We start from the raw sequence: 21,905 nt of genomic DNA, 5'->3' as shown, positions 1-21,905 counted from the left end.
ATATATCTTAGAACACTGTCTTCCACCCTGCCATGCAGATATCAAGGACTCTTCAGTATACTGTTGTCATGGTTCCTCCCCCACTCTGAACTCTAGGGTACAGATGTGGGGACCTGCATGAAAAACCTCCTAAGCTTATCTTTACCAGCTTAGGTCAAAACTTCCCCAAGGTACAAAATATTCCACCCGTTGTCCTTGGATTGGCCACTACCACCACCAAACTAATACTGGTTACTGGGGAAGAGCTGTTTGGACACGTCTTTCCCCCCAAAATACTTCCCAAAACCTTGCACCCCACTTCCTGGACAAGGTTTGGTAAAAAGCCTCACCAATTTGCCTAGGTGACTACAGACCCAGACCCTTGGATCTTAAGAACAATGAACAATCCTCTCAACACTTGCACCCCCCCCCCATTTCCTGGGAAATGTTGGATAAAAAGCCTCACCAATTTGCATAGGTGACCACAGACCCAAACCCTTGGATCTGAGAACAATGAAAAAGCATTCAGTTTTCTTACACGAAGACTTTTAATAAAAATAGAAGTAAATAGAAATAAAGAAATCCCCCCTGTAAAATCAGGATGGTAGATACCTTACAGGGTAATTAGATTCAAAACATAGAGAACCCCTCTAGGCAAAACCTTAAGTTACAAAAAAGATACACAGACAGAAATAGTTATTCTATTCAGCACAGTTATTTTCTCAGCCATTTAAAGAAATCATAATCTAACACGTACCTAGCTAGATTACAAAAAGAAAAGGAGTACTTGTGGCACCTTAGAGACTAACCAATTTATTTGAGCATGAGCTTTCGTGAGCTACAGCTCACTTCATCGGATGCATGCCGTGGAAACTGTAGCAGACTTTATATATACACAGAGAATATGAAAAAATACCTCCTCCCACCCCACTGTCCAGCTGGTAATAGCTTATCTAAAGTGATCATCCGGTGGGCCATTTCCAGCACAAATCCAGGTTTTCTCACTGGTGTGGGGGTGGAGGGTGAGAAAACCTGGATTTGTGCTGGAAATGGCCCACCTGATGATCACTTTAGATAAGCTATTACCAGCTGGACAGTGGGGTGGGAGGAGGTATTTTTTCATATTCTCTGTGTATATATAAAGTCTGCTACAGTTTCCACGGCATGCATCCGATGAAGTGAGCTGTAGCTCACGAAAGCTCATGCTCAAATAAATTGGTTAGTCTCTAAGGTGCCACAAGTACTCCTTTTCTTTTTGCGAATACAGACTAACACGGCTGTTACTCTGAAACCTAGCTAGATTACTTACTAAAAGTTCTAAGACTCCATTCCTGGTCTATCCCCGGCCAAGACAGAATATAGACAGGCACACAGACCCTTTGTTTCTCTCCCTCCTCCCAGCTTTTGAAAGTATCTTGTCTCCTCATTGGTCATTTTGGTCAGGTGCAGCGAGGTTACCTTTAGCTTCTTAACCCTCTACAGGTGAGAGGAGCTTTCCCCTGGCCAGGAGGGATTTCAACGGGGTTTACCAACAATAGGGCTGAACTATTTAGAATAAATCTTAGAACACTGTCTTCCACCTTGCCATGCAGATATCAAGGACTCTTCAGTATACTGTCTATTTCCTATTGTCCATTTACTTGGTTATACAGTATAAATCCTATAACATTTTCCCTGTGCTTCAAATGTAGCCAAAAATAGTAACCTCAAATGATCTTCTGAACTCCAGCTCAGTGATTTTCTGTTCTTCCTGGATCCCCAGTAAGATCAGTCAGAGATGGTGATAAATTAGAAAAAAAAATCATTTAGACTTCTAAGGTCAATCTAGCATAATCACACAATGGTAATAAAAGAAGCCAAGTTTTAAGGAGAAAATTAAATCAGGTTATTATGTTGTCAATAAAAAGATGACATAATATGAAAGGATGGTGTGATTGCATAGGGAATATTGCATTCAGTTTTGGTGACTTTACTTCAAGACAGAACAGCAGAAACAGAAGAGGTCAAGAGAAAGACAATTAAAATTAAATAGACAATTAAAAAGTTAGAAGTTTCTCACTTCCAGACTGATGCTTAGCCTGATAGATCATGCTGCCTTTCACAGTGCAGAACTTCCCTACTTGTAGCCAGAAGCTACACAATCTAATCAGAAGAGGAGTAACTGGACTACAAGCAACTAGCTAGGACGCACCTAGAAGCTTGTGGTAATTCTCATACCATCACAGGAAAACTGGCTGGTCCCAACTGCGTCACAGCTGTGAATTGTTCTGGGGTCAGTTCTTCCGGGCATGCAGGGAACCAGAGCCTGGAGTTTCATAGACCACAAAGGCCAGCACTGGGTGTCTGTAGAGGATGTGTGAATAACTGTGTTTTTCAGCAAAAAGAAAAGGAGTACTTGTGGCAGCTTAGAGACTAACAAATTTATTTGAGCATAAGCTTTTGTGAGCTACAGCTCACTCTATCGGATGCATGTTTTTCAGGGATAATCATGGTTACTAACTTCCATTCCTAGTGAAATCAGCTCTTTTTTTTTTTAAGTAGAGAAAGAGAGAACTAAAAACTCACTTTTGAGATTAAAAAATACAAAGAGCCATTTATTCTAACCAAACAAGTATTGTTACGTTTGAGATATTCATAAATCATAATTGATTACACTTACCCTCTGACTAATTAGCTCTATATACTCCTAATTAAAATGCAACGAGTACAAGAAACAGGTGCCTAAGGGAATTCAGGAATAAACTTTATTTGATCAGGTATCCTGTCCAATAAGGACATCTCTCCACGCAGCAGTATAATCTACTTTCCTCTCACATAACAAGATAGCAACAATATTGTCCATTTTTGCACTGGAACATATCAGTTGAAAAATATAATCTGCTCAGGCAGGAAAGGCTGAATGGACTAATTCAATTAATATCAAACACACACAGTTAACTCTACATTGAGTAGAATCAATATAATTAAATTAGTTTATAGGAAAAAAAAAAAACATGTCTCACAGCCACCATTTGGATTTAGACATCATCCCATTCTTTTCTATACAAACAAGTGCAAAACCATGCACAGGACGTCATACAAAGTTATTTATGAAAACCACACTAACTGTATATTTACCATGAAAACATATGAGACCTGAAGAAGAGCTCTGTGAAGACAGAGGTGGATTAAGGTTTCATGGGGCCCTGAGTCAGAGCAAGTGGGGGACCTATCCCCACCCCTTCTGCCTGCAGTCCCGCCCGTGCTCCGCCTATTCCCCACAGCCCTGCCCCTGTTCCACCCTGGTCAGCCCCATTCTGCCACCCCCAGTACGGCGCCACAACCTTGCTCCTTTCTGACACCCCCCCCACAAACACTGCAGCCACAAGACCAAAGAAGCTCTGCCCCACCATGGCCCCGGGCCGCAGCGCGGAGTGAGAGCTCCCCCAGCCTTGAGGCTGCAGCTGGGAGCTAGAGTTCCTCCAGTGCTGGAGCCGTAGACATAGTTTGACTGCTATATTTGCGGGGAAAGCACATCCATTCACATGCATGAACGCAGACGTGTATGCTGAAGCCAGTCCCCTTGGTTCACTGGCTCTCTCCTGGGATGCCGGTGCTAATGGGAGACAGGACGGCATAATGGGAGAGCCCCAGCTACTGCTGGCAGCCACTTCAGCACCAGCTGCTGCAGTTATGTCGTTGTTCTGGTGCTGCTGTGGCAGCCTCCCTGCTGGGGCTGCTGCTGCCCAGAGAATACCACATGCTGGGCTCCTGCTTCCCACCCTGCCGCCCATTCCCATATCCGCTTTTCTTCCCATCCCCTCCTGCTTCCTCACAGTTGTATAGGAAACAGGCGGGCACCAGGACCCAGAAGGTGGCATCCAGCTGCTGAGGCAGGACCTGGAATCCCTCCGTCCTACTCCATCTGCTCCCTGCAAGCCAAAACCTGTTGGGGGGGCAGCATTGGAATGACAAAGCTCCCTTCCCTCCTCCCAGGGTGTGCACAGCAGTGGAGTGGGGTCAGGTCATGGGGATGCCATTCCCCTACCCGGTGCTCCTGCCGGGGTGTGGGGTTGAAGTACGGGAGTGCCCATTTTTCTGGGGCCCCCCAACTGGCCGGGCCCCTGGTCATGGACCCTGCCGGCCTAGTGACTATTCTGCCGCTGTGTGTAGTTCAACAGCTTGTCTCTTTCACCAACAGGAGTTGGTCCAATAAAAGATAATACCTCCCCCATCTTGTCACATTAAAACACATTAACATAACTAAAACATGATTGGAGGTCATGGGTGCCCAGTGTTTTGTCAAACTGGTGGGTGAAGATATGTGAGCTATGGGCAGTGGAAGAAAAATATGACATTGAGAAGAGGAACTGATGAATGGATTGTAGATTCTATTGCCTTGTACCTCCTGTTGCCATTTGCATATATGCCAAGGGAGTGTAATGTGTAAAATGCATTCTGATTTGGTAATGTTTGACACTCACTTAGCACAGGTGCAAAAATCTATGCAAGGTGCAAACAATGAAGAATCAGGTCTGAGCACTGAGTGACTTCACTTATTTCATTGCTGTATGGGGTTAGATATCCAGTTTAGCAACCTTATCTCTAAGTTAACAATTTTGGTGTGCATGAGAGGGGATTGATTAATATAATTCGTTTTAGAATTAGGTTTTCTATACTAGAAAGTTGCATCCGTTTAACAAAACATGATTTTAAAAGGATTTGGTTAACCAGTGTGAACCCCTATTTTAGATATACTTAAATCAGTTTAAATCTTGCATATTAAATTCAGTGGCACTTGGGAACCTAACTTCTTTAAACTGCTTTCAAAAGTCCAGACTAAACACAGAATTAAAGACCATAAAATGTGATGGACAGTTTACTGCAATTGTCCTTCCTTCCCTCACCTGAATACAGTGTGTTCTCTTCAGTTCAAATCTGTGTCTATACCATCAGGAAAAGTAAACAAATAGCTCACCTGTGTTTGCATTTAAGATTTGACACTCCACCCATGGGGATTCTTAAAATTTTGGCAGGCCACAAAACAGATGAATGAGACGGTTCCTCTTTTAAATAACCTTGGGAACACAAGATGCAAAAGAAGCATCAAAAGTGGCCAAGTCACACTTACCTCAAGAGTTCTTTAGCATCCTGACCTCCTAGTTCAGCATCACAAATTATCCGTTTTCATAATTAACTTATTCCATCTACTGCACAGTACATGAACGAGGAACATGTTCTTCTAACCAGTGCTCAGCTGGAGTTTGACTGCTCTGGAGCAAGTTGAGGAAGGCAAGAGCGCCTGCCCTGGAGAGCAATTTGGGGATTGGAAGGAGGGAGCACTCTGCTACTGAACCCTCAACTTCATTTTCCTTCTGACCAATTAGGGATATGGGGTGGCTCACAGTTTGCTCTATTTTACTTCTTTTGGATCCAAATTTCTCTCACAGAGACAGGTTCACAGATCCTCAATGTGGGCTATTGCCTCTTTATAACTGTAGGGGGCAGAATAAAAGCTGATTGGATGGCTGATGAGGGACTAGCCCCCACCTTCCGAAGACCCCCTTGGTTTTGTTCTGCATCCTGTAGCTACTGGCTGGGCATGGTATCTATTACCTAATGTGTGTGAGAGACAACTTTTGTTAATTAGTAATTTGGACAACACATTTGCTCTAATTTGGATATGTCGGTCATCCACTCCACCGCCCCAAAAAAAAGTCTTGAAGAGGAAGTTTGTCTTTCCCTGCCTGGAGTTACCACATCAGGCCCCACAACTTCTCCAGTAATGGGCTAGGAGGATGGCTGAGAAGAACCTAAAGAAGAGGAGACTGGAGCTGTTTTCCTCCTGCTCTATACCCTTGCCAGAGGATGCAGAAGGAGAGGTTTGAGTGTTGTGCACTCCACATTCCTCATCTGTCTAGACCAAGAAGGATTTGCTTTGGCCCCTTTCTTTGACCCAGGAGAGTCCACAGGAGCTAGCGGGAGTTCCCTACCAAAAGGGAGTCTGACAGCTGGGCTGCAGTGCTCTGGAACGATAGCAGGAATATGAAGGTGGTTACATGAAAGGGCCTTGGCCTGGTGAAGGGAAACCATAACCAGTCCAGCTGTCATAGATGGAACAAGAAGCGCTCAGTAAGGCACTTTCCGGCTCACACCCCCCACACCACAGGTTACATCGTCCCCCCATCCTTTCCCTCATCAGGCAATTCAGTCTCAATCCCTTAGCTCCAGGAAAGTCAGGAATATGCACAGACTGGAGAAGAAGGGAATCTTCCCAGAAGGAAGAAATTTCCTCTTGGGCTAGAGAGCTCCTGAATTTGGCACAAAAAGCTCCTTCATCTCAGGGACCTCCATCTTGTGATCCTTAGGCAGTAGCTGCAATGTCCCCTTACAGGCCTTTTATCCACTGTCAAAAGGAGAAGGGAAAAAAATATATGCCTGTTAGCGGAAACAGTTCACAGGACTCATCATCTGACCCAGTTTCCCAATCTCCACCACTCCTCCAGCTGCTGCAGGAGGGCTTTACCAGACCTCCTGCTCAGAGCAACACAAAAACAAAACAAAAAAAACCAAAAGGATTCTAAGAATTACTGGGCTGTTATCTAGCCTGTGGTGTAGGAGAGGGCTTTGCAGCAGGATTGCTGGAAACCTCTTTTAATACCAAGACTTCTGGCTGCAGTAGCTTCCAGAGTAACTGTGTAGGCCTCCCTGACAGAACATCTAACAGGCAATCAGAGGAATAGAGAAGTTGGAAGAACAGGGCACAAAACTGGACCCGGCTTACACTGCAGTCAGTCGTACGACAGCTGCCAGGCTAACCAAACCCTGCTCATGCTGTAGGTTGGCCATGCCAGAGCTGCTGGGCTAACAGGCCATGACTCATTGCAGGTCAGTCATGGTACATACAGTCAGCCCTGGAGGACTCCGAGGGAGAGCAGCCCAGACATGGAAGAATAAGTAAGCCTGACTAATTTACTCTCCCCCTTTTAACAAGGTGTGAGTCAGCCCTTATGAAACCTGCATTGCTCACCGTAGGATTTAGTGAGACAACATGGCTATGCCATGCAACCCTACTGTAGCACTGTCTGGCTCACTAAGGGATCCAGTCAGACACAGGGTTGTGCCAAGCACCTGTTATATAGCTCCACCTGTGTCACTAAAGGATCCAGTGAAAGGCTGAAACCATGTTAGTTGCTTTAAAATATTCAGATTGACTAATGGCTCCCCAAATAACCTAAGTGATGGTGGAGTCCTCATAGAACTCAAAAAGATGTTACAGAACATTCCTGATTCCAAATCCATGAAAAGGAATAGCTGGCCTTATTACAGGCCTAAGTGTCCTTTTTATGGCTACTTGTCCAAGTATGTAAGACGAGACCACAGAAAATACATATGGAACAAGTGTAATCCTGGAAAGGGGAGAGACCAGTCTTCCTACAATTCAAATTCCAACACTAGAAACAGCCTTTTGACTGTAGTCAGGAGAGATCCGACAAGCAGCACTTGGAAGGGGGCTATTGAAATTCAAGGACCAATGCCCTCTCTCAATGTAGGACAGATGTGTCCTGGATGTGGTTCAACAAGGCTACCTCACAGAATTTTCAAAGATTACGAATCATCATTTTCTCCCTTCCCCATTATCCGCAAATTCCTAAAGGAGGCCTGCCTTCATGTGCCATTCACCAGGCTCACAGGAGATTCCTGCAATTTGTTCATGGGACTGATCATTTTCAATACAAAGTGCTGTGTTTCAGAATGTCATCCCTCCTTAAGTGCTCATGAAAGTCTGTGTTGTTCTGTCCCCTCTGGCAGAATGGTATACAGACATGCCCTTTTCTGAATGACATTTTACTAAAAGCCCATCCAAGGAGAGCTCCAATCAAGCAACTCAGACTTCAGTCCAAACATTGCAACAGCACGGATTTAGAGTAAATTTAGAAAAGCATCATCGTCAACCATCTCAGTGCCTAGTCCATCTGGGAGTATTGATAGGCACAGGCCCACAAAATATTACTGTCAGCCGAAAAAGAGGACAATATCAGATCAGTGATTACCCTCTTGAGGATGAACGCAAGGACATCCATAAGCACTCTAATGAGTATTCTAGGAATGATTGTGTCCTGCACAGGAACAGTGCCCTGGGAAAGAATGCATATGCAGACTCTCAAGGGCTTCCCACTGACTATTCCCTCCATTTTCTGACATCACTTGTGTTGAATTCCTTGGATTGGTGGATGAGTCTGGAGAGATTTCAGAGAGGAAAGGACATGGTGAAACCAGAAAGGTCTGTCATAACAACAGACATGAATCTGGGAGGATGGGGCTTGTTCTCTTAAAAGTCAGTGACTCAAAGGACATTTTCTAGAACTGGAAGACAATAATATTCATAATATTGTAATATAACAGATATTCAACCTTCAGCTGATACAGCTCGCATGCTGCGGTGACTCCTTAGAGTAAGGGAATGTTTTCTCTCAGTGATGTTATTTTGATCCCTCCCTTGGAATTTTGTCTCTACTGAGCAAATCCCACACTGAGGGTCTGTGGACTAGCTTTGAGAGGGCATGTGAGAATTTGTGGTTGCTTACCTAATTTTTTTTTTCCTTCTTCAAAGGGATAGGTCTGCAGATACAGTCATCTCCAAAAATCCATTAAGGGAGATGTGTTTCACTTATGGTTGAAGTTTCCTGCAGGAGTTAAAATCTTTCTTGTTTATAATGTTTCTTGTTAAGTATTATTTTTTGCAAGATGCTGATGCAGGGCAAGAGATGTGTTGTTGTTTTTTTGTTTCATGGTCCAGAGTACAGAGAGGCAAGCTTTGTAAGCATCTTGAAACTGAAAGGGTCTTCAGAAGGTGGGAGCTAGTCCCCTGTCCACCATCTAATCACCTTTGATTTTTCCCCCTACAACTACAGACCATCAATGACCCATACTGAGAAGCTGTGGACCTATCCCTTTGAACAAGGGAAAAGTTCCAGGGAAGCAATCACAAATTTACCATTCAGGTTTCCACCTTTTAATGTGCAGAAAGAAGGTGCAATATTGTGCTTTTTGCATTTTAGCAGAAGGTTTTGTCAAGATATAAATTCTCTCCCCAACACAGATATCAAGTAATTGAGCTGGGCACTGGGAAATTTTGTGGGGGAAAGGAAGGAACATTGTGGGAACAGAGCTCTTCCTCAACCATTGCAGGCATTGCACACCCCCTTCCATTGTAGGAAGGACTGGTGAACCAGCAAAACAGCAGATCCTGCAGTCCCACCTTTCCCTCCTCTGGCCTACCTCTGCACCACCTTAAACTCTGCTTGCCAAAAGCAGGGAGAGAGACTCAGAGAGATTAAGCTCCATACCACATAGAGATTTGGACCCCTCACACATCCTCTTCAAATTCTCCCTTTCATCGGCATCTCAGTAGAGGTAAGCAGCAGGAATAGTGAATATTGGGAAGAATTGGGTTCTATGTGTTTAAGATAGTCCCCACATATTTAATATGGAATACTCCTCCTAGTGTATTTTAATAGAATAATAATTGGTCTGTTTTCCATAGCAGTATTTATTTATTTTTAAATTGCTTATCTTAATTATATCTACTTTTAATCCTTCTCACTACATGTTCATATATTAAACAAATTGCTACATAACTGTCAAAGGCACGATCATTTTCTGAACAGCCAAGACTTCAGCCATCCATCTACACTCCCCATTTACAGGATAATATATAAAGTGTGACATTCTCTCACAAACGTACTTTCTCACTATTCACTTGCAGGTTCACAATATTCATGCTCAGATGAACAGCTTTTCAGAGCCGGCACACTGTTTGAGGAAATGAAGTAGTCTCCCACTCTGAAGCCCATTTTACCTCCTTTAACCACTGTATTTGGAACACACTCACTGAAAGTCTGAACTGGTTAAACAGAAAGTCCTGACTTCAGTCTTGTAGACTCATAGACTTTAAGGTCAGAAGGGACCTTCTGTGTGGTCATCTAGTGATCACAGTGATCATCTAGTCTGATCTCCTGCACATTGCAGGACACAGAACCTCACCTGAACCACTCCTGAAATAGACCCCTATCCTCTGGCTGAGTTACTGAAGTCCTCAAATAATGGTTTAAAGATGTCAAGTTACAGAGAATTCACCATTTACACTAGTTTAAACCTGAATTTACACTAGTTTAAACCCATGCCCCATGCTGCAGAGAAAGGTAAAAAAAATCCAGGATCTCTGCCAATCTGACCCAAAGGCAAATTCCTTCCTGACCCCAAACATGGTGATCAGTTAGACACTGAGCATGTGGGCAAGACCCACCAGGCAGACACCTGGGAAAGATTTCTTTTTAGTAACTGAGAGCCTTCCCCATCTAGTGTCCCATCTCCAGCAGTTGAGGATTTTTGCTACTGGCAGTCACCAATGGACCACATGCCATAGGCAGTCCCATCCCCTCCATAAACTTATCATCAGGTCCAGTCTTGAAGCCAGTTAGATTTTCTCTATGTTGGAGGACGTCAGAAGACATTGCTCCCCCACTGGGACCTAGATTTTTATAGTTCATCTTTTCCCAGGTCCTCTTTCCCTTTTATGACACTAACCCTCCAGGTGAAGCTCTCCCTTTATCATATAGTTCATCCCTCTCTAATCAAACACCAGACTCCTTTTGTCTGAGAACTCAGAAAATATATCATTAGGTTCTGTTCCTTTGTTATTAAATAAGGGGATCTTTCCTCTTACTCCCAGATGTTTCTTTCAAAAATTTCCTTCTTTGTGAAAAGAACAATGTTCCAGTGATACCTCTAGTCAAAAATGGAAATAACTGAATAAAAGTTAACACAAAATGAAAAGGAAAAAGAGTTTAACTTGCAATGCCTCTTCCCCAGGGGAAAAAAACAAACAAACAAACAAACAAACAAACAAAACAGGCTAACATCACCCTCTGCAGAGCGGAATAGCAGATGGTGGTGAAATGGATCAGACCATTGCAAAATTATTTTAAAATTGAAATTTAGTAGAGTGGGTATGTATGTGCCTCCATTAGGAGTAAAATAAGGTAGAATCCCTCCAGAATGCCCTAGGTTTCAATGTTCCTCTTGTAGAAAGTGTGTATTTGTAGTGATGTGCTCTTACTAGTTACTGCACATCTCCAGTACTGCGATAACTCTGTTTGTTCCTTTGATTGTACAGATTGTTACTGTAAGGTATCTCACTCTTTTGTGTTTCTCATGGAAATTTCAGTGGTAACTCCTATCTCATTTTCATTCCAGGGTAGCAGAAAATCTTTCTTCCACTTTAGGCAGACTTGCCAGTGGCTGTAAATCAGTGGCGCTCCATTGAATCCATTGGTGCCATGCTGATTTACATCAGCAGAGGAGTTGGCCCCAAATTTTTCTAATAAAAGAAATCCACAGGCAAAAGTCAACTCAGGCTCAATGAAGTTTAATCTAAAAAAGTGAATTTAATCCTTTGTTTTATTTGACCTACTAATGCAGTTGTCCCCAAACTTTTTACCTGGTGCCCCCGCCTTACCCTTGTTCGCATTCCCCTCCCCCCGAGGAGCCTCAGTTGGGAGCCAGGGCTGTGAGGGGGGCTGGGGCCACAGCTTGGGATGGATCTGTGGCTGAGAGCAGGGCAACAGACCGGAGCGGAGCTGTGACCAGGAGTAGGGGCCAGAGCAAAGCTGGGGGCAGAGTGGGGCAGGATGGTGCTCCCTCCCATGAGGGCTGGCCCAGACTCCCACCATGCCCCCCCCGAACATTCCTCCTTGCCCCCCTAAGTGGGGGGCACTCCACAGTTTGAGGACCACTGTACTAATGTCAATGTGGCCCATTGAAACTGAATTCCAATGCTGCATCATGGCAACCTTAAGAACACTACAGACAGAAGAATTCAGTATTCACTTTTTATTCCTAGACAGGGGTTGAAAAGTCTAAACAGGTTCAGATCCATCAAAACTTTGAGGCGCCAAAAACTTTGCCACCTCTCACAGATAGACAGTTTACCGCAGCCCGTCTTTGGCAGCTGAGCAGTTTTCTTCTCTCATTCCTGAGTTTTTGATCTTCTTTCCAATTAAGGCTGTCAGACAGCCCAAGATCCAACCATCAGGGATGCCAGCAGGTAATAATCTGTTCTGCATCATACTGCTGTTCTGCCTCTGATTCACTGGTTTAGCTGGGCTCCTTCAGATTATCGGGATCAGATTCCAAGGCTCTTGACTTAAACAGATTTGTGATTTACCTAAGTGTCCTGTGAAAAGCCATAATTTTAAATTCTCCAATAAAAATCCCAGTGTCATGCTGAAATTATCTATACTCTTCTCCCCTGCTCTTTCACTCCCCTCTGCCCCACAATAAATCACTAACAGTCACAGAGAATTTTCTCCTCTGACAATGCAATACCATTATTTTATTTGTTTTTAAAAGGGGCATAGAATTATAAATGTATAAATTCATTATATTTTACAAAAAATATTTATTATTATTACAACTTTGTTATTATTTGCACTATAACAACACCTACAAGGACCAACTGAGCTCGCGGGTCCTTCTATGCTAGGTGCTGTACAAACATAGAGTGAGGGACAGTTCCAGCCCCCCAAAAACATAGTGAAAACAGACAAAGGGATTATTATCCCCTATTTAATAGATGAGGTACTAAAGCACAAGAGATATTAAGTGATTTGGCAAAGGCAGTGGTTCCCAAACTTGTTCCGCCACTTGTGCAGGGGAAGCCCCTGGCAGGCCGCGCTGGTTTGTTTACCTGCCACATCCGCAGGTTCGGCCAATCGCGGCTCCCAGCGGCTGTGGTTCGCTGCTCCCTCGGCCCGCGCCGCTTCCAGCAGCTCCCATTGGCCTGGAGCAGCGAACCACAGCCACTGGGAGCCGAGATCGGCCGAACCTGCAGACGTGGCAGGTAAACTAACCAGCGCGGCCCACTAGGGGCTTTCCCTGCACAAGTGGGGGAACAAGTTTGGGAACCACTGGGCTAAGGTCATACAAGAAGTCTAGGGAAGATCTTAGAATTGAACTCAGATCTTTTAAAGTGTAACCCAGTGCCTTTGCCATAAGACCATCCTTCCTCTCTTAATTAAAAATAAAATGGGTTTTGTAAATGTAGATGGCTCACTGCCACTGACCCAGGTTACGGAGGGACATTGGATGTGTTTCCTATTGCCAGCCCTAAGGGAAAGCTAAGTTCTTCAAAGCTCCCTAAGCTCCAGGATGCTCAAAAGCCCTGAGTTTTATTTAAAAGAATGCAAGATATTCCCACTGCCAAGGCTGGCATTTCATGGCTCACAGAGTAACTGGCAGAAATACAATTCATGTTCACAGCTGCAAACAAGATGTAATGGAGCACATAGCAGCAGTCACACTGTTACATATTATCACTGCTCTACTTGCATCTAATTAATTCCTTGAGAAAGACACCATTATAATGTAACCATTCAAAACAACCTCCCAACCAGTGTCTGTGTCTTGGAAACAACATATCACAGTCAGGATAATGGTTTGGGCTAACTACACTCTCTTGTGCTGCATCGAAGCCAACAAGCTCTGTATCCATCAGCACTGCAACGAACCTGCCCCCAATACGGAGCAAATGCAGAACCTTACTGGAAATTGAACCTATCATTTTAAGATATTTTAGTGCTAATTAAGGAAGGAAGGAAGAATGCACATTAGGGTGCGTAATGGTTGTGGGATAACCATACTTCTGGGGTGCTGAAGGTCTCACAGTGCTGCCAAGTGGAATAGCCACCTCTCATTTCTTCCTGGAGGTAGCAGCAAATTCCAATTTTTCCTATGGTAACTATGCACCACCAAATAGTTTTTAAGCTCAGTGATATTGTTTACAGGTAATATAAAAAGAAAATGGTATTTTCCTTTTTGACTGGTTGTTTCTTCTCCAGCAAACTCTATGAAGTGTAGGACAACAGAGAAAATATTTGTCAGCTGAGAGGTACGGTTTTTTTTTAGCCACACTAGTGTTTTTAGCCATACTTGAGGAACACCAAAATGAAAAATAATCGTGGGTATGCTAAGGAGTCAAAGCTTCTCTTTCACTTTTTTAGTAAAACATGTTTTTTTAATCTTCATGCAGTTATGCTGCATTCAGTGAACCATTGTGGTATTGTTGGATGAAAAACTAGGAATAAATCTCCTATAAGGTTGGCATCTATAGTGTCTCTTTGCAGGCACGGCTCAGATTGGAGCCAAGCTTCAGATAAGTAATAATATTTTAATAAACACTTAAGTACACATACAGTAATTCAAACTATGATACGGGGATCACCAGAGGTCCACAAAAAAACACAATGGCCATAGCAGTTTAGATTACAGAAACATGTTGAGTGTGGAAATTACGTGACAATGATATTCTGACCTTTCACCAATGATAGATGTCACAGTTTCAGAGGGACTGCACCGGGATTCATCCCCTACGTTCCACTCCAGGAGTGCACAGTCAGGGCTCAGGTGTCCAGCCATCACCTGTCTCTGTGCAAGACCTATGTCCTTCTCCCTTGTGACTGGGGGTTTTTAAGGCTGTCCAGCCCTCTGCAGCACCCTGTGGTAGCCTCAGCAAATCAGTCTGCCTAACACCAATGCCTGTGCTTTGCTCTTTTTTTTATAATTTATCAATAATTTATCAATAATCCAAACAGCTTTTTCTAACTAAGCACATTTATTCTTAAGGTAAAAGCATTACAGAGAGCAAATAGATACATACATACATAAAAGTTCCTACAGGCTTACTAATAAACATACCAGGAATTGCCCATCTTCCTTATGGGACCCGAGTAGGCCAACATCCATTCCCACCTTTCCACAAGGTTTGGGGCCCACCTCCCACCCCTTGGGCTGAAGGTCCTGCCCATTTACTGAATCAAAATGTAGACCCTGTGTCAGTTCCAGCTCAAATTTTTATACCAAAAAACCCTTTCTTTGTCTCATGGAATCTGAAAAACTCAATCTTATGCAAATCACCTCAGAGGGTCGTACCTCTCTGGAATGGTTTACAGTTTCACCAACTTCACTTAATCACCCCCCACTGTTTTTTGTTGCTGGAGGAGCTGTGGTAACCCAACCTCATGGAGTAGAACACAATCTTAAGCCATTCATAAATTTAATGCAGTGCTTCCAAAAGATAATGGTATAGTGTTGCAATATCTTTCTCAATGGGCTTCTTGGAGAGCTTTGCACTGCTAGGTTTAATGTGTGTAATCCTGTGTGTATGTCATGTCGAATCGATGGGCACTAATTATCCAGTCCTTACTTGTTGACAGAGACACATCCAAAGGTGGCCTGTGACATCCAACAGCCACCGACAGTGTTGTTTTAGTAGGTAGGCTGCTACTGGTTAATCCTGGGGTTTTTAAAAGGTGCTAGGACAGCACCCATAAATGTCAAGTGACCATGTTAGTGTGACCGAGCTGCTATCACAATGAGTTTGAAATGTACTTGCAGACCAATGGTAATAGATTAGAAATGGAGGACAATTAACAAGACAACAAGGACTTTCGTACATTTCTCTGGGGGCCCTGAAGTTTGAGGACATTTCCTATTACTGCCCCGCACTCTAGTATCTGGACAGTGAGATCCTCATAGACATAAAAGTCAATGTTTTCAGCCTGGTCATGCTTTCTTGGATCAAGGACTAGTTTGTTGTGGTATTCCAGCTAAACTCAAGGATAGCATCATGCGTGACAATTTTTCCTGACAGCAAGGTCTTTTTCCTTGATCAGGTGAGAATTATTGGGTGGTGGTAGAAGACAGCTAGATTTTTCTGGATTTGAGCATCAACATTCGGATAGGGAGGCAGGTGATTACTAAGGCAACTGATGACTCCTCACCATCACTCCCAATTTGCTGACACTGTGACAGTTTGTTTTGGAGGATATCTTATTATAACTTAAGATAATAAAATGTAATTGTGGTGATTTGGCAAAATATAACAATTGCATGAGTCCTCCTTGACCTCTCCCATTCACAAAGAATTATTGTTCTTTCTATTATGTGAACACTCCCTCTATACCTCCCTTCCTACTTAGTTCCATCAAATAACATTCAATCACTGGTGACAGTATTTATTTACATTGTTCAAGTAGGAAAATAAATATAAGGTCTTAGACAACACATCCCCATTAATCAGTCACTTCTTGTTATTTGAATTCCCATAAAAAATTATATATGGCTACTACTCATACTTATATATGGCTACTACTAAAAAGCCAGGTATTACAGTAACTGAATAGATACTGAAAATACATCATAATATAATTTTTTTGCAATGACCAACATATCACAAATGGTAGAGCAGCTAAAAAATTGATGTAAACAAAACTTTGTTTCTCTTTCCCTGTATCATGGGACCTCAATCCTGCACTGTTACAAAAAGAAAATAAAAATCTATATTAAATGGAAGATTAACAAAATTTGACATTAATTTTAATTAAAAGAGATTGTATTAAACCATTGTGGTTAAATAACTAACTGCCTGCAGAGAACAGAATGATTAACTAGGGACCTGGTGTCTTTATCTGTAGCTAGACCCAGAAGCATCACCAATGGTGCTGCACAACAAACAGTTTTTCCAACCCTTGAATATTTTTGACAGTTCAAAATTTTTGCCCCTCTTCAATCATGACAAAAAGTCAAGACATCAGAAACATCTGCAAACTGAAAAACTGTCTGTTTTTTTCCCATTTAGAGAGTCAATTGAAATGTTTTGTTTTGATAATTTAAAAATCTTTCAAAGGTCCATTTTGACCTTTTTTCAGTCTAATTATCTTAAATTTCAAACCAAAATGGCATTTTAACGGGATTTTTTTTTCATTTCAAAAATATCAAAACAAAATTTTTTTCTCGTTTTGTTTTTTTTTTATTTAGGAAATTCATGAAACCTAGCCCTGTTTTGCAAAATTTTGAAAAATTGGCATAAAAAATATTGAAAAATTCCCAGCCAGCTCTAGTTACTAAGCAACTGGATAGATAGTGTGGTGTTCATTGCTGTAGGTGAGACCAGGCTAAGAAAAATGGGTAAAGGGGTTGGTGCTGTAGCACTGACAACATACATCTTGGCTGTTTTGTCTCTCTCACTGAATAAATACATGTGTATTTCTTGTTTTTTAACAATAATCTCAATCTGTTGGTGATGTTCAGTGTGGGAGAGGTTCTTTTCCAAGCTACACAGTTTAAATTTCATGGTGAAATTCTGACTCTATTGATGTCAATTGGAGTTTCGCAATTGACTTCCATTGGGTCAGGATATAGCCCCATATCTCTACAAGTTAATAGAGTAAAATGGACAGATGAGGAATGAAGCAAATGAACAGAACACTTTTCAAGTGTAATTTTGGATAAATTTCAGAATTAGGTACTGTATATCATATTTTCTGCAGAGAGCTAAACGCTGCTCTTATGCAAAGAGAAAACAAGTGAAGCATAAAGCGTAGGAATTTGCAAAAGCCCCAGCGATCTTTCAGACATGTAGACATTCCGAATGATGTCCTTGATCCTGTCCAAATGGTACTGCACAGACTGAGAAGTATAAATTTTTTCTGACTTGACACTCAAAAGAACCCAGCACGATTACATGTTTATATGTGATGATAAAGCTATGCATTTATAGTAGGTACAATATGATTGGATTCATTAGCACAAACGCTCTTATTAGCTCCTCAGCCCACTGATGGGATCCATCATTTAGCCTTTGTTTTGGGATAAGCCTGTTTCATTGTCCATACTAAACAATTTATAAGAGTGCTGTCTAAAGCCAATGAGGTAGAGGAAAAAAGAGACTAGCTGGTGGAAGGTTATTTAAAATATTAATGGCCATATAGACTTCAAGACATATGGGGGACACCAGTTAGCAGAAACAAAGACAGGCAAAACAACTTGTGGTAAAACAAGAAACTATTCACACTGAATGAAACTGGAACTTTAAAGTTTGGAATATTTTTGGTTTGCTCTGGATTTGACATTTTTTTACTTTCCCTCTGCACTTTTTGGCCTCAACTGGAATTGGAGGCAGAGGTACAGAGTACCTTGTGAGAGGCTGTGCTTGATGTACTTGCCAAACTAAGTAGTAGTGGAAATTTCAAAAAAAGCAATTTTGATGAGTGCAGACCACATGGCGTTGGATAAATACAAGCTTTAGATTAACATCTGAGCTTTTGGATACTTAGTTGACCTGAAATAAATCTCTGAATTTTATACATCACTAATTATAAACATGAGAAAAAAATTTCCCTAGCCTAATCGAGATAAAGTATGGTCCTGCTCCCCTCAGCTCTGTCTTGAGTAGCTATGAACATTACCTTATGACTGGGCAATTGAGAAAAGAAGGTCTTCCTAAATTTATCCACACACAATCACTATGTTAAAACAATGTTATGGACCTGGAGGTACATAATTAACATAGTAGTTAATTTTATCTTAAATCATTATTTACATAAAACTAGAATTTGTGCTAAAACTTAGTTTTCCTGGTGCTACTTTCATAAAGTACTCTCCCAGTTAGTTGCAGGGACATTTATTAAAAATAAAATGTTTATCACATTTATTTTATTTTTTTCATTGGTAGGTCAGTACAGCCAGTGTATCTCAACAACTTCACTTCCCAAATTGCAGACTATTCTGCTTCCCACAATCTCTCCGACAATGATGCACAATCCCACACCAACACAATAAAGTCACAAGGACAAAAAATGGAAACAACGTGATGTGTGCCATATGAAAACCACTATCTTCTCCCGTCCCTGTGTCATCTTTACCTGTGACATCTTAACTCAGCAATGTTCCTTAACCTTTTCCATAACAGGTCCCCCACCAGAACACCCTTCCTTTTTTTCTAGGAAGGAACCACTGTTCATTTAACACTATGGGAAGGACAGGGTAGCTGTGGCCCCCAACACTTGTTTGTGATTTCATTGGGAATAATGACCCCAAGCTGAGAACTCTTGCCTCTCTTAACTTAGATCTGGATCCTGCTTCTCTTGTTCACACTAGTTGCACCACTGAAGCCAATCAGAGTATGAGTAAAGTTTGTTTATGTGAATGTTGCAGGGCTGGGCCCCCAGATTTAAACACATCAAGGCAGAGACTGCACCTTCACTCTCAGTAGTGGGCCATACAAATCTATCATAAGATAGCCAAGTGTTAAACAAACAACAATTATATGGTAATGAACAAAACAAGATTCTAACTTTAAAATGAAACAATACGTAATCATCATGACAGAAATACATTTTAAAAGAAATTAGTGCTTGTGAGAGGGGTGGTACTGACATTCCGGTGGACAGAAATGGCTCTTTTATGGCTAAACAGAGACTAGCACAGGCAGCCACTGTGGCGGTTCAATGATCAGACAGAACACAGCTTTATGCAAGCAAACAGGCTGGTCAGCGGAGATGGGCTGTTCTGCCCCCCCCCCCCGCCTTCCACCTTCTCCTTTTATTATATTTCTCCCCCTAAGCATTACACACTGCTACCCAAAGGAATGTATGACGTTGATTAATATACTTAGTTACCATCCTTTATCTACTACAATCCTGGTTCTCAGGCCTTGAGCCTAGGCTAAGAAAGCCTCCCACAGTTGCTGTCCAAACAATCAAGTTCTCATGGTTCATATCTAGCCCTTGTCCTTGGATAGAGCAATGTGTGCATTGCTTCTACAAAACAGTCAGGGTGTGCCCTGCCTGCTTCCAGGTGGAATAGCTAAACATGAACTCTTCAAGCCACAATACAAGTTCCCCCTTGAATGGACAATGGGTTTCAAACCAGACCTGAGGGACTACTCCTAAGGTGTGATGAAATAGTGTTGTGTCCCTGAACATTCAAGACAAGACTGTCAGAGATGCATGCAATTGCACATACATGATTCATATAGACAGCTCCCACAGCGGCACACCTAGTTTCAGTAACTGAGGATATAAATAGCCAGCTGGAGGAGTTTGAATTGAGTCAGTGGTTTTTAATCCCTCTTGTAACAGGGTGTGCTACTCACTGCTTGGCAGCGCCTCCTCATGGAGGATCTGGGGAATTAGAAGTCCCACTGTCGACGCCCTGTCCGGCGGTCACTCACCCTGTTGCTTCAGTCACTCACTCTGCAGCCCCTCTCTCGCTATTCAGGAGCTACAGCACCAGTCCTTTGTGGCTTAGCTCTCTGGCCAAGTCATCATCATCCTCCCCATCAGGGTCTCATCAGAGTCTCTTTCCATAAAATCTCAGGCAGTGTCCATACCCACTATGCAGACTGTGCCACTCCTGCAATGACTGATAGGGGAACATAGACCCACCCTCTACTCTGGATTCCAGTCCAAGGACCCCTCAAACCAGCAGTTCAGGTCTACACTTCCTCAGACTTTTCTGCTTCTTTCCTGGACTGCTTCCTAAGCTGCTCCTTTCCTAGACAGCTTCCTACACTGCCTTTTCTACGTGTCTACTCTCACTTTTGTATCAGGGAACACAACTGGAGGCTTACCTCACAGCCATCCTTCTAGCATCTTTATAGATGCCCAGACTGTTACTCCCCGGTAAGCTGAGCTTCATTCTCAGTCTCTGCCACTTAGCTCCCCAGCTGGTGCAGCCTGTGGCTGACTGGCATCCCTTGCCACCTTAACTGTTTCAGTGGGGTGAACCATCTATACGGTTTTTAATCAATTGTATTGAAATTCTTTCCTTTGAATCTCCACCAGTTTGGGGGGGTTGTGTGTATGTGGGGGGGGGGGATGGTGAATGTAGATAAGAATTAGTCTTTCAGTGTGAGACAGGACTGAAAAAGGGGTGCCCCTTCCTTTCTCTCCTCCTCCATCAGTCAAACAACCTCTCCTTCTTCTCCTCCACTCTCATCCTTTGCTTTTTTGGAATAAAACCCAGGACATTTCACAATAAAGAGTGGGGTGAAAGTAAACATATTTACATCTCTGCATCCCATTTACTGTCTTCCGCCAGTCATAGCTGGAAGTGGAGGAACCTCTCTTAGCACTGCTGTCCATCAGACCTTTATTATGCTGACCTCTCTACTGGATCATCCACCCTGAAGCCACAGGCTTGGCTTCTTCTTGAAAAAAAACAACCTTAGTTCTTGCTCTTCTACTCACATTCACTCTCTTCCTACTGCACCTTCATCTCTATTTTCTGTTTTTTCCATTTTGTAGGCCTGGTTTTCTCTCCCCCCACCCCCTTTCCCTCTACTCTGTTTCCTAAAGTTTTCAATCCACATTCCTTCTCTTTCTCCCTTTTTCTCTCTACCACACTATTCATTCTCTTCTCTGGTCCCCATTTTCCCAGACAGGATCCCATTCGTCCCCCTTTCCCTGTCACAGTGTGCACAAGAGGGAAAAAACTGCAGACACTGGGTCAACAGCCACCTACAGATGATTGTCAAGCAGCTGAACTGGCTGTACTAAGTCGAAGTCAGAATGAGTCAATCCATAGAAGAGGTCCAGCTGAGGCAGCAGCATTGCAAATTTCCCAGCACTGGCAGAGATTGAACTACATGGGTACTTCTAGTGGTAAGATACAGTACTTCAGTCCCCATGCTTATTCAGTCCTTGATCTACTGAGACAGTCAGTACGTATGCCAATTAGTGCCAACCGTATTCACAATTTATGTGCAATGGATATCAGTCCACTACCTGTACTGAGACCACCAAAATCTTTTCACCTAAGCCACTAAAGAGCCATCAGATTGGAAGCTTTTATTGTATTGACTATGAAGTGAAAGGGTCTATATTTCATTGCTAATTCCCTGAGCCATCCAGTCCCCTAAAACCTAGGTTCTTATATATAGAGAACAAACATTATAATTCATTATTTTGTTTTTCCTCATGGTCTGCACGCGCACACACACACACACACACACACAACACAAACACACACACAGAGTAGCTTAAAGTAAAATCCATGTCATAATCAATTTTCCTCCTTTTATTTCACGCAGGCACTGGCTTGTT

The sequence above is a fragment of the Lepidochelys kempii genome, chromosome 1, assembly GCF_965140285.1.
Source record: "Lepidochelys kempii isolate rLepKem1 chromosome 1, rLepKem1.hap1, whole genome shotgun sequence".
Classification (NCBI taxonomy): Eukaryota; Metazoa; Chordata; order Testudines; family Cheloniidae; genus Lepidochelys; species Lepidochelys kempii.
The sequence above is the reverse complement of the archived record's forward strand: the minus strand, read 5'-3'. Positions refer to the sequence as shown.